The sequence below is a fragment of the Narcine bancroftii genome, chromosome 5, assembly GCF_036971445.1.
Source record: "Narcine bancroftii isolate sNarBan1 chromosome 5, sNarBan1.hap1, whole genome shotgun sequence".
NCBI classification, from domain to species: Eukaryota; Metazoa; Chordata; class Chondrichthyes; order Torpediniformes; family Narcinidae; genus Narcine; species Narcine bancroftii.
Genome location: NC_091473.1, coordinates 33,339,298 through 33,353,002, shown reverse-complemented (window position 1 = coordinate 33,353,002; position 13,705 = coordinate 33,339,298).

The following is a 13,705-nucleotide window of genomic DNA, read 5'->3' as shown; positions in this document are numbered from 1 at the left end:
TAGAAGCTGTGAGGCACTGGAGATGCTACCTAGCTGGTAGAAGATTTATATTCCTCACTGACCAGCGCTCAGTTGCATTCATGTTTAATAATGTCAAGAGGGCCAAAATCAAGAATGACAAGATTGCTAGGTGGAGGATTGAACCCTCCACCTACAATTATGACATTGCCTATCAGCCAGGAGATCTTAATGACTCCAGATGCCTTATCCAGAGGAAGCTGTGCCTCTGCACACATCAGCCAACTGCAGTCTATGTATAATGAGCACTATCATCCAGGGGTTATCCACATGGCTCATTTTGTCAAGGCATGAAATCTGCCCTACTCCATGGAAGACAACAGGTCTTGCCAGGTCTGTGCGGAGAGCAAGCCGCACTTCTACTGCCCCACAAAGGCGCACCTGATCAAGTCATCCAGGCCCTTCAAATAGCTCAGCATCAATTTTAAGGGACCTCTCCCTTCCACAAACGGGAACACCTTCTTCTTCTCTGTCATTAACAAGTGCTCCCACTTCCTGTTCGCCATTCTGTGTCCAGACATGTCCATCTCGTCAGATGTGAAGGCCTTAGACTCCATTTTCACTCTGTTCGGGTATCCCAGTTATATTCATAGCGACCGGGGCTCATCCTATATGAGTGACAAGCTATGGCAGTACCTGCTGGTGAGAGGCATTGCGTACAGCAGGACTACAAGCTACAATCCCTGGGAGAATGCACAGATTGAAAATGAGAACGTCACAGTCTGGAAGGCTGTCATACTGGCCCTGAAGTCATAAAGCCTTCCAGACTCACGCTGGCAGAAAGTCCTTCCTATGGCGCTCCATTCCATCTAGTCGGTACCATGTACCATAACCAACGCTACTTATCATGAGCTCCTATTCACTTTCAAAAGAAGGTCAGCATTGGGAACTATACTTCCAATCTGGCTCACTACTCCTTGTCCAGTCCTTCTTAGGAAGCACGCGAAGAGTAGCAAGACCAACCCCTTGGTAAAAAGGGTGAAAATGCTTCAGGCCAATCTCATGTACGCCTACATGGAGTATCCAGATGGCAGGGAGGACACTGTCTCCATCAGGGACCTGGCCCCACCGGAATAGAGGCTCCTTTGTCTCAGGTGCCCTGCGAGCCACAGACCTCATTCTCACCGCCCCAATCTAGGCCTCAGGGGATCCTGTTCAGGAGGAAAGTGCACCCTCCTCCATCATTGAGTCGGAGACCCTGCCCGCTTCTCCTCCCTCGCAAGGGGACCAGGAGACCAAAGGAGTCCAAGGCCCCCCAATGCTGAGGTGCTCTGCCAAAATCTCCAGATCCCCGGACCATTTAAATTTGTAAATAACTATATTTTTTTTACCACTTGTTTCTGTCTTAATTCACAGACCCTAAATTCTATAGGAAGGGGTGAATGCAGTGAACTGGAATTCACTGATAGTGTGTTGAGCTGATGGCTGGCCCCATCTCCCGGCTCCACCCCCATCTGCCCACATATAACCCTGGTTTCCCGCCTAAACCCAGAACCCTTCTGAAGACTACTGTTGAACCCTACCCTTAGTTATGAGCTAATAGAAGTGTTTGTTTTCCCTCCAGTCATGAGAGCTTTGATTCAAGCTTCACCTTTTAATCATGGCTTCTAGCAAGACTGTCAATTCATCAGCCATTCTATAAAATTCATCAAGTTTCTGTAAAATGCTCTGTTGAAGTCCTGCACAGCAGATCTTCTGTTTAACCATACCTCCAACCAGCTGGGATCTACACTCTCTAGGTCATCTTTCCAGTGGGTCACTACTTGGAGATACTGACTTAAGCTCTAAAGTCCATGGCGTCTGTGTCCAAACTGCCTATTGAGATTTCCAGCACCAATCCTAGGCAAGAGATACATACAATAGATCAAGCCACCTTCAACTAGTGCCAGACACTTATGATCATTGCCTCCATAATAACACAGCAGAATTAGCAATGGCTGGGCAATAATAGCACAATAATGAGCAGAGAGCACAAGTTTCCTTTGTGATTTTCACTGAATCAACAAGCGCATGCTAATCACACATCGCAAGCCCAGTGCATATTTTATCCAGAATATCTAATTAGTGGCTTAGTATCATAAATCTTTATCTGCGCATTTTGAAAATAAACCATAAATTTAATCAGAGTGAAACAGAAAAGTCTACAGATGCTGTGACTGTAGTGTAAAAAAAACACAAAATTGCTGGAGGATCTCATCCAGTCTCGCAGTATCCACAGGAGGTAAAGATGTACAACCAACATTTCTCAAGGGCTCAGGCCTGAAATGTTTGTTATATAGCTTTAACTACTATTTATGCATCAAGACCTATTAAGTTCCACTAGCAGTTGTGTTTCAAGGTTAAAGTGCCTATTTTTACTGATTTTCTCCATTTTTCACCCCAATATGGTTTTCCATTCCTGTGATTATTTTTTTCTGAAGGAAATTTATATCTTGAACAGTGTTAACTCTGTTTTTTTTGCACCAGTAGGAACTCAAGAGCTCTCCCACTTTATTCTCCTATGGTTATTTTAACTGCTTAATGTGAAGTCTTGATAATAATGATGTCCAGGTTTATTTCCATTTTTGACAAAATCTGTTCTTTCTAGCCAGTATAAGTCATCCTTAACAAGCAATGGGCACACACAAAATGCATTCATTTAGTGGTAATAGCCTGGTTAAAGACAATTTTTTGAGGTCAGATCTATAAAGCCATTGGGATATATTTTTCAATTTAAAAACAAATTGTTGAAACCAGCCCTGAACAATATAGATTGGTTCAACAGATAAGAATATTTTGTACTCAAAATAATTGTGAAATAACTAAAGGCAAAATGAAAAAAATCAGAAGGAAATAATTGGTTTGGGGCATGGTAATGATTTTATCTGAGCCTGCAGTTCCTTTGAGAGTAACATTTACATCTTTCCATGAAATAAAAGTCCTTTTGTTTTGCAGTCATTTTAATTTCATGCTGCAAATTGTTTAAGGATAAAATATGGGACTGCAATATATTATGTAACAATGTTGATTTTGGATAAAAAATACAGTATAATCCCTGTTATCCATAATTCAATCAACTCGCAAAATATCATGGAAAATAATGGATAAAAGATACAGATATGTCTCACTGGAGTTCTCCATTCATGCAAGATGCAGTCTCAAGCCTCCAGAAGACTCACTTATGCAGCATCTACCAATCCCCACAGGTGCTGGATACCAGGGGTTTTTACTGTATTTAGTTGGCATGGAATATCTCAATATTGGTTTTTATCGTGTCATTCAACAATGAGCACAGAGCTCCCAATTTCAACCCTAGCTTCTGCCTGGCCGGAAAGGGCCTCTTTGGGTCAGGCTCTCAGCTTAGTTTCAATATCAGTGTCAATGTTTCTTGGAATTTTAACTCGAGCCTGTGCTGTTAACCAGATTACCTTAAAATTGGGCCTGGAAAGTTTTAATCAACTTTATATGTTGGGGATGAGAGATGAACATTTTATTCATAATCTTCCCCCAAAAAAGCTGATTGTAATGAAATCATTGTAAAATGTTGAAGGAAGGAGAAAAATTGGGATCTCCACTGAAAAACTGTGGACTGAAATCCGATCCAATATAACGTCCCTAACACTGAATCCAATAATTGTACTAATGATTTCAATGTTATCTTGCTATTATGAATGGTACAGCAGTTAGTGCCACTGGAAAACAGGTCTAGGGGCCCAGAAGCTCGGATGCCCTCTGTGTAGAGTTTGCACATTCTCCCTATGACCATGTAAGTTTTCTTCCCTATCCCAAAGATATGTTGGTAGGTATTGCCTATGTACGTGGCGAAAGCATGGAAAAAGGAAGTTAGTGAGAGAACAAGTTTCAGTGGTGTGGTGGAATGGGAAAAGGGGGATTGGAATCAATCGGGTTGCTCTTCTGCAAGCTAGCATGGACTAGAGAAGCTGAGAGGTCTTCTCCGTCATAGTCAGTATGGTAATAGGGGTGTCTTTTACCAGATCTATAGTATTTAAGGAATTACAGAAAGCATTTGATAAAGTGACACATCAAAGATTAAAGGTAAAAGTATTGGAGGAAGTAAAAACACAAAGCTTGGGAGACTCAGCATGGCATGCAGTCTCCTTTATACAGCAAAGGTAAAAATACATTACCTGCGTTTCGAGCTAGAGCCCTTCATCAAGGTATGGAAAAATGTCAGCAGGTGTCCGAACAAAAGAAGGGGTTGTGAGAGAGATGTGGTCGCAAAGGCAGGAGGTGATAGGTGGAGAAGGGAGGGAGAGAACAGCATTCAAGGGGATGGCTGGGTGAATAGAGGGGGAAGAGAGGGTGGAGAACTGGGAAGAGGAAGGGAAGGGGGAAGATGAGAGCAGGTTACAGGAACGTGAAAAGTCTATATTAATTCCGTCTGGACACTCTCCAGCCATCAACTTTTCTGGTTTCTGCTAACCTGCTCTCCTCTTCCCCCTCCCCTATTCCTTTCCCTTTTCCAATTCTCCTCCCTCCTTTCCCCCTCTATTCACCTAACCATCCATCCTCCCCTTGATCCCTTCTCCACCTATCACCTCCTGCCTTTGTGACCACACTTACTCTCCCCCCCCCCACCACTCTTTTGCTTGGATGCCTGCTGACATTTTTCCCATAGCTTGATGAAGGGCTTAAGCCTGAGACATCGGTTATGTATTTTAACCTTTGCTATATAAAGGACACTGGTTGGCCTGCCGAGTTTCTCCAGCTTTGTGTTTTTGCTTCAACTACAGTGTCTACAGGTTTATGTGTTTTACTAATGGAGGAAGTATTTCAACATAGATTCAAAATATTATCACTTAGAAGGCAGAGCTTCAGAGTAAATGGCTCATTTTCAGACTAAAAGAATACAATAAAAACAAGTATGAGGATATTGCCATAACGATATTTGGATTCAGTAGCAGGATATAGCCAGGGTGAGTGGAAACTTGGCAAATGGAGTTCAGTGTAGGTAAGTGTGAAATCATGCACTTTGTTGAAGGACTCAAAATGCAGACCATTACCTAAATGAGGGAAATTGCAAATGAGTCAAGTAGATAAAGATCTGGGTGTTTTTTGTGCAGCAAGTAGCTAATTAGACAAATGCCATGTCAGCCTTCATTGCAAAAGGGGTTAGAGCAGGGGTGTCAAACTCAAATTCACGGAGGGCCAAAATTAAAAACTTGGACTAAGTCGAGGGCCAAACTAAATATTTATTGAAAATTTTCAACAACATCTGCATGTTTTCTCTTTTTCAACATATGTAATGTTAAACTTTAGGATATAACTTTAGGAAGATAATGTTACAGGTCAGGAGTAGGTAGCTCAAGTTCACCCTTTGCTTGACCTGAGGGAAACATATTTGGTCCCTGTGGAGATGTAGTCAGCATTCACAGGCTGTGTCCATTTTGGCCTGCATCAGAACTCAGCATTTCCTGCTCACTCCTCAGGCTCTAGGCCTCTATTCACCCTCGACCCACCATCCCTCTACCTGACCAGTCCTTTACCCAACCTCTACTCACCCTTCACTCCACTCGCTCTGCCTCTACCCACCCCATCCTATACACGCCCCTCTACTGCCTCTCCCCTCAACCTGTTCCTCCCTCTACCCGTCTCTCACCCTCTAATCACCACTCCCCTACTCGCCCTGCCCCTCCCCTTTTACCTCTTCCCTATCCACCCTTCCTTCTACTCATCCCTCCCTTTAACTGCCCCTGCACCACCATAACTTCCCCTGCCCATTACTCCTCACCTACACCCTCTGCCCAATCAGGCCCAGCGCGCTGCCGATCAGCCTTTGTGAAACAGCGGGGGCCGTGCGCAGCCTGCCATGTCCGTCGCGCCGACAGGAAATCACAGGTGCTCGCCAATCCGCTGCACCGCTCGACAGGTGGGAGAAGTGACTGGTTGTGTGGGGAGCCTTCCAACTGGCTTGCCGGCTGATGACATCGACAGACTTCTTGTGTTACAATTTTGTTTTCCCCGTTCTCAAAGTGTGCACGGTCAACCTGCAACACTCTTGCTCCCTCCGCGTCCCGTGGATCTGATGCCCGGGTGTTGTTAGGATTCCCAGCAGAAGGTTTGTGAAACTTTACCATTCTGGATTCCTTTTTGAGAATATTCTGGCCATCTTTTAAGGGGGGGTGGTTTTAGGGGGGAGGGGGATAGTTAGGGGGTGGGGAAGGATGTGCAATGAAGGGGGAGGATGGTGGGGGTGACATTACCAAAAAAACAGCATCAGCTCTTGCTGCAGGGCGGGCCACCTCTAATACATTTTTGAAATGATCTTGCGGGCCAAATATAATTATATCGCGGGCCAGAGTTTGACATGTGTGGGTTAGAGTTTAAAAATAGAGAAGTATTGTTACAATTGTACAAAGTGTTGGTGAAACTACATCTAGAGTACTCTGTACAGTATTAGTTTTCCTATTTAAGGGAATATATTATATTATCTTTTTTGTTCTTCTTTGGTTTGGCTTCGCGGACGAATTATATTATATTATATATTACCAAACTATTGTATACTGGCTGTACAAAAAAGTTTCCATTACCCGACACATATGGAGATCGTGGATAACGTATATGCAAATTTTCTGGTTAACTGATACACAATCTTACTTTTTTCTTTGGCTTGGCTTCAAGGATGAAGATTTATGGAGGGGTAATGTCCACGTCAGCTGCAGGCTTGTTTGTGGCTGACAAGTCCGATGCGGGACAGGCAGACACGGTTGCAGCGGTTGCAAGGGAAAATTGGTTGGTTGGGATTGGGTGTTGGGTTTTTCCTCCTTTGTCTTTTGTCAGTGAGGTGGGCTCTGCGGTCTTCTTCAAAGGAGGTTGCTGCCCGCCGAACTGTGAGGTGCCAAGATGCATGGTTTGAGGCAATATCAGCCCACTGGCCATGGTCAAGTGGCAGGCACCAAGAGCTTTCTTTAGGCAGTCCTTGTACCTCTTCTTTGGTGCACCTCTGTCTCGGTAGCCAGTGGAGAGCTCGCCATATAACACAATCTTGGGAAGGCGATGGTCCTCCATTCTGGAGACGTGACCTACCCAGCGGCAGTTTGATCTTCAGCAGCATGGATTCGATGCTGTCGGCCTCTGCCATCTCGAGTACTTTGATGTTGGAGATGAAGTCGCTCCAATGAATGTTGAGGATGGAGTGGAGACAATGCTGGTGGAAGTGTTCTAGGAGCCGTAGGTGATGCTGGTAAAGGACCCATGATTCGGAGCCGAACAGGAGTGTGGGTATGACAACGGCGCTGTATACGCTAATCTTTGTGAGGTTTTTCAGTTGGTTGTTTTTCCAGGCTCTTTTGTGTAGTCTTCCAAAGGCGCTATTTGCCTTGGTGAGTCTGTTGTCTATCTCGTTGTCGATCCTTGCATCGATGAAATGGTGCAGCCGAGATAGGTAAACTGGTTGACCGTTTTGAGTTTTGTGTGCCCGATGGAGATGTGGGTGGGCTGGTAGTCATGGTGGGGATCTGGCTGATGGAGGACCTCAGTTTTCTTCAGGGTGACTTCCAGGCCAAACATTTTGGCAGTTTCCGCAAAACAGGACGTCAAGCGCTGGAGAGCTGGCTCTCAATGGGCAACTAAAGCGGCATCGTCTGCAAAGAGTAGTTCACGGACAAGTTGCTCTTATGTCTTGGTGTGAGCCTGCAGGCGCCTCAGATTGAAGAGACTGCCATCCGTGCGGTACCGGATGTAAACAGCTTAACTAATACACCTGCATTAAGAATACACTATTTAAAATACAAAAGACAGTGCAATATGTAAAGCAATTTGAAAAAATTCAGAATTGTATCTTTAATTATGTAAACTTCACTTTAATCAAGTCATTCCTGTAAGTTACAAAATTTAAATTTGAACCTCATTTCTTGGCACTGTGACAGTGTTGTGATAACCATTATTCTAACTGTACCTCCACCATAATTAACCCTCTCCACTGTTTACAGGCAAACCCTTACTAATATACCTAAAACTAATAAAAATAAAGATTCTTGCAAGGCAAAGACAGGGAGACATTTTGGGAGAGTCGCCCCAGCGGCATTGACCAACTTTTCATCCTGCTCTTCCGGTTGGACCCTTAGTGCAACCTGACTATCTTCAAGTAAATGCCCTAGTCAGACCCTTGGCGCAACTCAACTTACTTCCACAAATAGGTCCCGGTCAGACCCATAGTGCACATTGCTCGAGCTGATAACCCGACTCACCTCCATGCTAATGTCCTGGTCAGGCGCTCAGCGCACCTTCCTTGCACTGACAAACCAACTCACCTCTATGCAAGTGGCAACAGCAAAAAGAATGCATGCACATTAAGTACCATTGCCCATTCAGCAAGGCAAACCTGTGCATGTCCAACAAAGTCTCAAGCTCCCCCATGGGGTCCATCTGCCCAGTCTTATTGATTTGAAATTTATATATTCTTTTTTTTAAACGGTTGTTTGAGTTTATGGTTAATTGAATGCCAGATAATGGGGATTTTTCTGTATTAGCAATGGGAACAGTCCAAAACACATTCCGCAGGCTACTTCCTGAAACAAGAGAGTAGTCATATCACGAAGGCTGAAAAAGTTAAAGGATATGAACATGGCATGACAAAGTAGATGTGGAGATGTTCCACCTGGCGTGTCTTGAGCAAGGAGTCTTTGTTGCAAAATAAAAAGTCGGTTATATATGTAATACTGAGGGGTGTTGGGATTCCCCCACAATAGATGGTGAATCTCTGGAATTCTTAATCCAGAGCACACATGTCAAACTCTGGCCCGCGGGCCAACTTTGGCCCGCGATATAATTATATTTGGCCCGCAAGATCATTTCAAAAATGTATTAGAGGTGGCCCGCTGGCCGCTGCGCCAGTATAGCGCATGCACAGTAATACAACAAATCCCAGAATGCATTGGCATCAGCCTGCTAATCGCCCCCCCACCTCCTCTGTTTATGTTGCAGGCTCTCACCATGGACTCTGGTTTTGGGGCCTGGCCGGTGTCAGGGCAAGCCAAGGCCGCTTCCCAGCACCCGGAACCGGAGGCCTCGGGCCTGACCTCGCCAGGACCGTTGCCCACTCCCCCTCCCTGCCGCAGGCCGATCCGCGACTCACGGTGACGGGGCGCTGATCCGCCGAGATGCCGCCCTGCAGCGAGAGCCGATGCCCCCGCACTGTCATTGTCCAACCCGATCGCCTGCAAACCCCGCCCTCCCGCACACAGGCCTGAGTAAGGATTATGAACTTTAATCTCAGGATAAAACGATCTTCCAATAGTTTCATGTCACAGTGATAAATATATTCCTGGTTAAAAATGGTCCTGCACCTGGATACAAGCTCATTAGGCATTAAACTTGAAAAGTGTGTAAATCAAAGGATATCTGTACCAATGGAAAAAGGGCATGGCAAATAACCCTGCTAGAGTTCATGCCCACAATCAGTCACCCATTTGATTGTTTCAGGAATCATGTTATTCTCCCACATTCTCAACAGCCCTCAGATTTTACTATTCGACAGCACACTAGCAACATTTGACAAATCCTCTATAGAGAAATATTATTTATTGAATATTTTATTTCTCATTTGTTAATGCTTCTGGAAAGAGTTTATCCAAAACTATTCTTAAACATTTATTTTAATAAGAAAAAGTTTAACATTACATATGTTGAAAGAAGAGAAAACATGAAGATGCTGTTGAAAATTTTCAATAAATATTTAGTTCGGCCCTCGACTTGGTCCAAGTTTTTAATTTTGGCCCTCCGTGAATTTGAGTTTGACACCCCTGGTCCAGAGGATCATGGAGGCCTGATACCTGCAGGTAAACAAAGAGGAGATGTTTCAATTTTTGAAAGGTCCAAAATTTGAGTCCTGCACTGGATATGAGTTGAGACCCTAGGGCAATCCATATTGAATAGTGGGACAGGCTTGAGGGGCTGGATAGTCTATTTCTGCTTTCTATGTGAGTAACAAAACAGTAGGTAAATATTTTTCAAATAAATTCAGTCAAAGTGTATCCTTCAGCCTTTCTCGAATGCCATCATTGCCCTTTTTAATCCCATAATGTCATTTTAATATTGCATAAGGAGAACATCAATAGCACTCCCCTATGATTGAGCAAATATACTAGTTAATGAAAGAAGTACCATTTATTTATGTAGTTCTGGATGCTGAAAACATATTTCAGCCCTGTAATACTTCCAACATTTTCTACACTTGTTATGTAGGAAACAAGTCTGCATACAACAACCTCCCTACAAACTGCAACTTGATGAAGACCACATAATTTGTTTTTTTTTGTAATATTATGACATGCTCCAACATTGCAAGCACTTTCATTGTTGAGAAAATGCCAGAATCTGCTTTTTCTACAGAAATATCAGTGCTAAATAATGCAGCTCTTTGGAACTGCTGTTGTTAGAATAATCTGCAAACTGTTCAAACGAAATACATTTATATATTTTTGTTATTATCAGTTCAATTCATCAAACTGAAGGATCTGAATCCTGTCTGCTCCTGTCTGAATGGTGACGGAGATGCATTCCAATTTGCCTACTGCAGCAATAGGTCTACGGCAGATGGCATCTCACACAAAACCCTAGAACAACGGTACACCAAAGATGCATACTTCAGGATGCCCTTTAATGACAACAGTTCAGCATTCAACATCGTCAACCCTCAAAACTAATCAGTAAACTCCAAGACCGGGGCCTCAATACTCCATTGTGCAATTGGATCCTGGATTTTCTCACCTCTGGACCTCAGCAGTTCATATTGCCAAAATCATCTCCTTCACAATCTCCATCGCCACCAGAGCACCACTGGAGTGCATACATAGCCCTCTCCTCTACTGGCTTAACACCTGTGAATGTATGGCTAAGTAGAACAGAAAAATCATATTCAGGTTGATACCACCATAGTGAGCTGGGTAAAAGTCACCATAGAGGAGGGAGATTGAAAGCTTGGCTGACTGGTATACTAACAATTTGCTAAAAATGCAAGAAAAACTGCAGGAACAGACAAATGCAGAGGATCCAGCCTGCACAGCAACAGAATAAACACCACCAATGCTAGCCGGTCGTGAACCAGCAGAATTGACACTGTGTTAAAAAGATCCACATGTTATCAAAGTACCTGACAGACTGAATCTCTAAAAGAAAAGGAACTGCACACTTAAAAAGTTTGTGCTGCTGATGTTGTGTTTACATTTGTGTTGAACTTTAAATTGAAATGAATACTGTATTAGTGTGTCATGTTACATTAAACATCTCAAGGAAAGGGGACTTAATGATAGCATGCTAATGATACTCTTGACCACTAGAAAGAGCCAGAGAAGAGTTGTTGCAGCTAGGAATGGATTCAAAATGGATGCCTCCATGAGGTCATGAATCTTTGGCTTGGCTTCGCGGACGAAGATTTATGGAGGGGGTAAAAAGTCCACGTCAGCTGCAGGCTCGTTTGTGGCTGACAAGTCCGATGCGGGACAGGCAGACACGGTTGCAGCGGTTGCAGGGGAAAATTGGTTGGTTGGGGTTGGGTGTTGGGTTTTTCCTCCTTTGCCTTTTGTCAGTGAGGTGGGCTCTGCGGTCTTCTTCAAAGGAGGTTTACTGTAGCTAATAAAATACAGTTGTTATAAAAGAACCCAAGTTTCTTAATTACTTAAAAAAAATCACAGAAAGGAAATCCAGAGGCATGCAATCCCATAATCAAAGGTGAAGAGGGCAGCAAGTTTAAATTTTTGGGCAATCAATATCTCTGAGGATCTGCCCTGGACCCATCATATTAATGCCATTGTGAAGAAAGCACAACAGCACCTTTACTTCATCAGGAGTTTGCCAGAAATCTTGGCAAACTTCTACAGATGTGTTTGGAAAGAGTGCTGACCAGCTGAATCACAGCCTGGTATGGGAGGCACGGCTAATGTAGCAGTTATCGCAAGGCTGTTACAACACCAGTAAACTGGCACTGTTCTAAGGATTTTGTACCTTCTCTCTATGACTGCATGGGTTTGCTTGGGGTGCTCCAGTTTCCTCCAAACTTTCAAAACTAATGGGGGTTGTAGGGTATTTGGGTAGCATGGGCATGTAGGCCAGAAGCCCTCTTTCCGTACTGGATCTAAATCTAAATTTTAATTTAATTTTAAAGCCTCCATGCAAAAAATCATTCAAAAGGTAGTGGAATCACCCCAGTACATCACAGGCAAAATGTGTCCACACCATTGAGAATATCTAAATAGAACATTGCCATTGGTGAACTCCACCCAGGGCATGCCCTGTTCTCACTGCTGCCATCAGAAAGGAGATACAGGTGCTACAGGACTTGTAACACCAGGCTCCAGAATAGTTGCTACCTCTCATCAGACTCCTGAATATTAAAAACTCATAGAGAGAATCATTTACGGATTTATATTTTTCTCATTATTTATTACTGTTTATTTATACTTACAACTGCATTTGCACACCTCTTTCTTTGAGTAGAGTTTACAGTTACCGATATAGAAATTCTGCCTGGCCTGCAGGTAGGAATCATAGAGTAGTATGGGATTTCATGGAGGTACTCTGAGTATAAATTTGAACTTAGAATCCATCAAAATATTAATTCTTCTTAAATCATAGATGATTTGGATCTTCAAGGTGTTCTCATAAAATTCTTTCACCTCTGAAGGAACCTTACTTGAGGTTGATATTGTAATGGGGTGAAGAATTGACAATAAAAGCAGAAATATATTAGGTTTTTATTCATAAATCGTTATTATTCTGCTAAGCTCTAAAACATCAAAATTAGTCTTCTTCCTCAAGTAGTGCACTGAATTTATAGTACTCCCTTCCAGTACATATCCCTTAAATCTATTAATATTTTTGACTAATTGCTTACTCAGCCCAGATAATTTATTTACATTGCTCCTGATCCATGGCATTGCAGACTAAATAATGAGCCATTTTGGAACAGACCCTGTATCAATTGATCCAACATTGATTAAGATATATTGCTAAACATCATTATTTATTATTGAATAGATTGCTTAATGTGCCACAGAGACTGTTACAAATTAACATAACTTGCTGTAAATAGAACTGTAGAAAATTAACTTTTGATTGTAGACATATTTCCACAGTAACTTTATAAACCATTATACTCCCAGGAGTATTTGGTAGTTTGGAAATTTCTGGCCACAATATTAACTTATCAAAATCAATCGTGACCAAATCTTGTCAAAATTAATGAAAAGTGATATTTCACAAAATATCAATAAAATAATCAGAATCAAAATTGATTGTCATGAACAAGTCACAAAATTCATTGTAAGGCCGTGTCTTTGGTTCATTGATCATTCGGGAATCCGATGGCAGCGGGGAAGAAGCTGTCCTTGTGCCGCTAAATGCTCGCCTTCAGGCTCCTGTACCTTTTTCCCCAATGGTAATTGAGTGAAGAGGACATGGCCTGGGAGGTAGGATTCTTGCTTTCTTAAGATTCCGCCTCATGTAGATGTCCTTGATGAAGTGAAGTCTGGTGCCCGTGATGTTGCAGGCCGAGTTAAAAACCGTCTGGAGTTTTTTCTTGTCCTGGCACCTCCGTACCAGACAGCAATGCAACCAGCTAGAATGTTCTCCATGATACCCCTGTAGAAGTTTTCGAGTGTCTTCTGTGACATATCAAATCTCCTCAAACACCTCACAAAATATAGCCACTGGCGAGCCTTCTTCATGGTTGCATCAACATGGAGGAAAA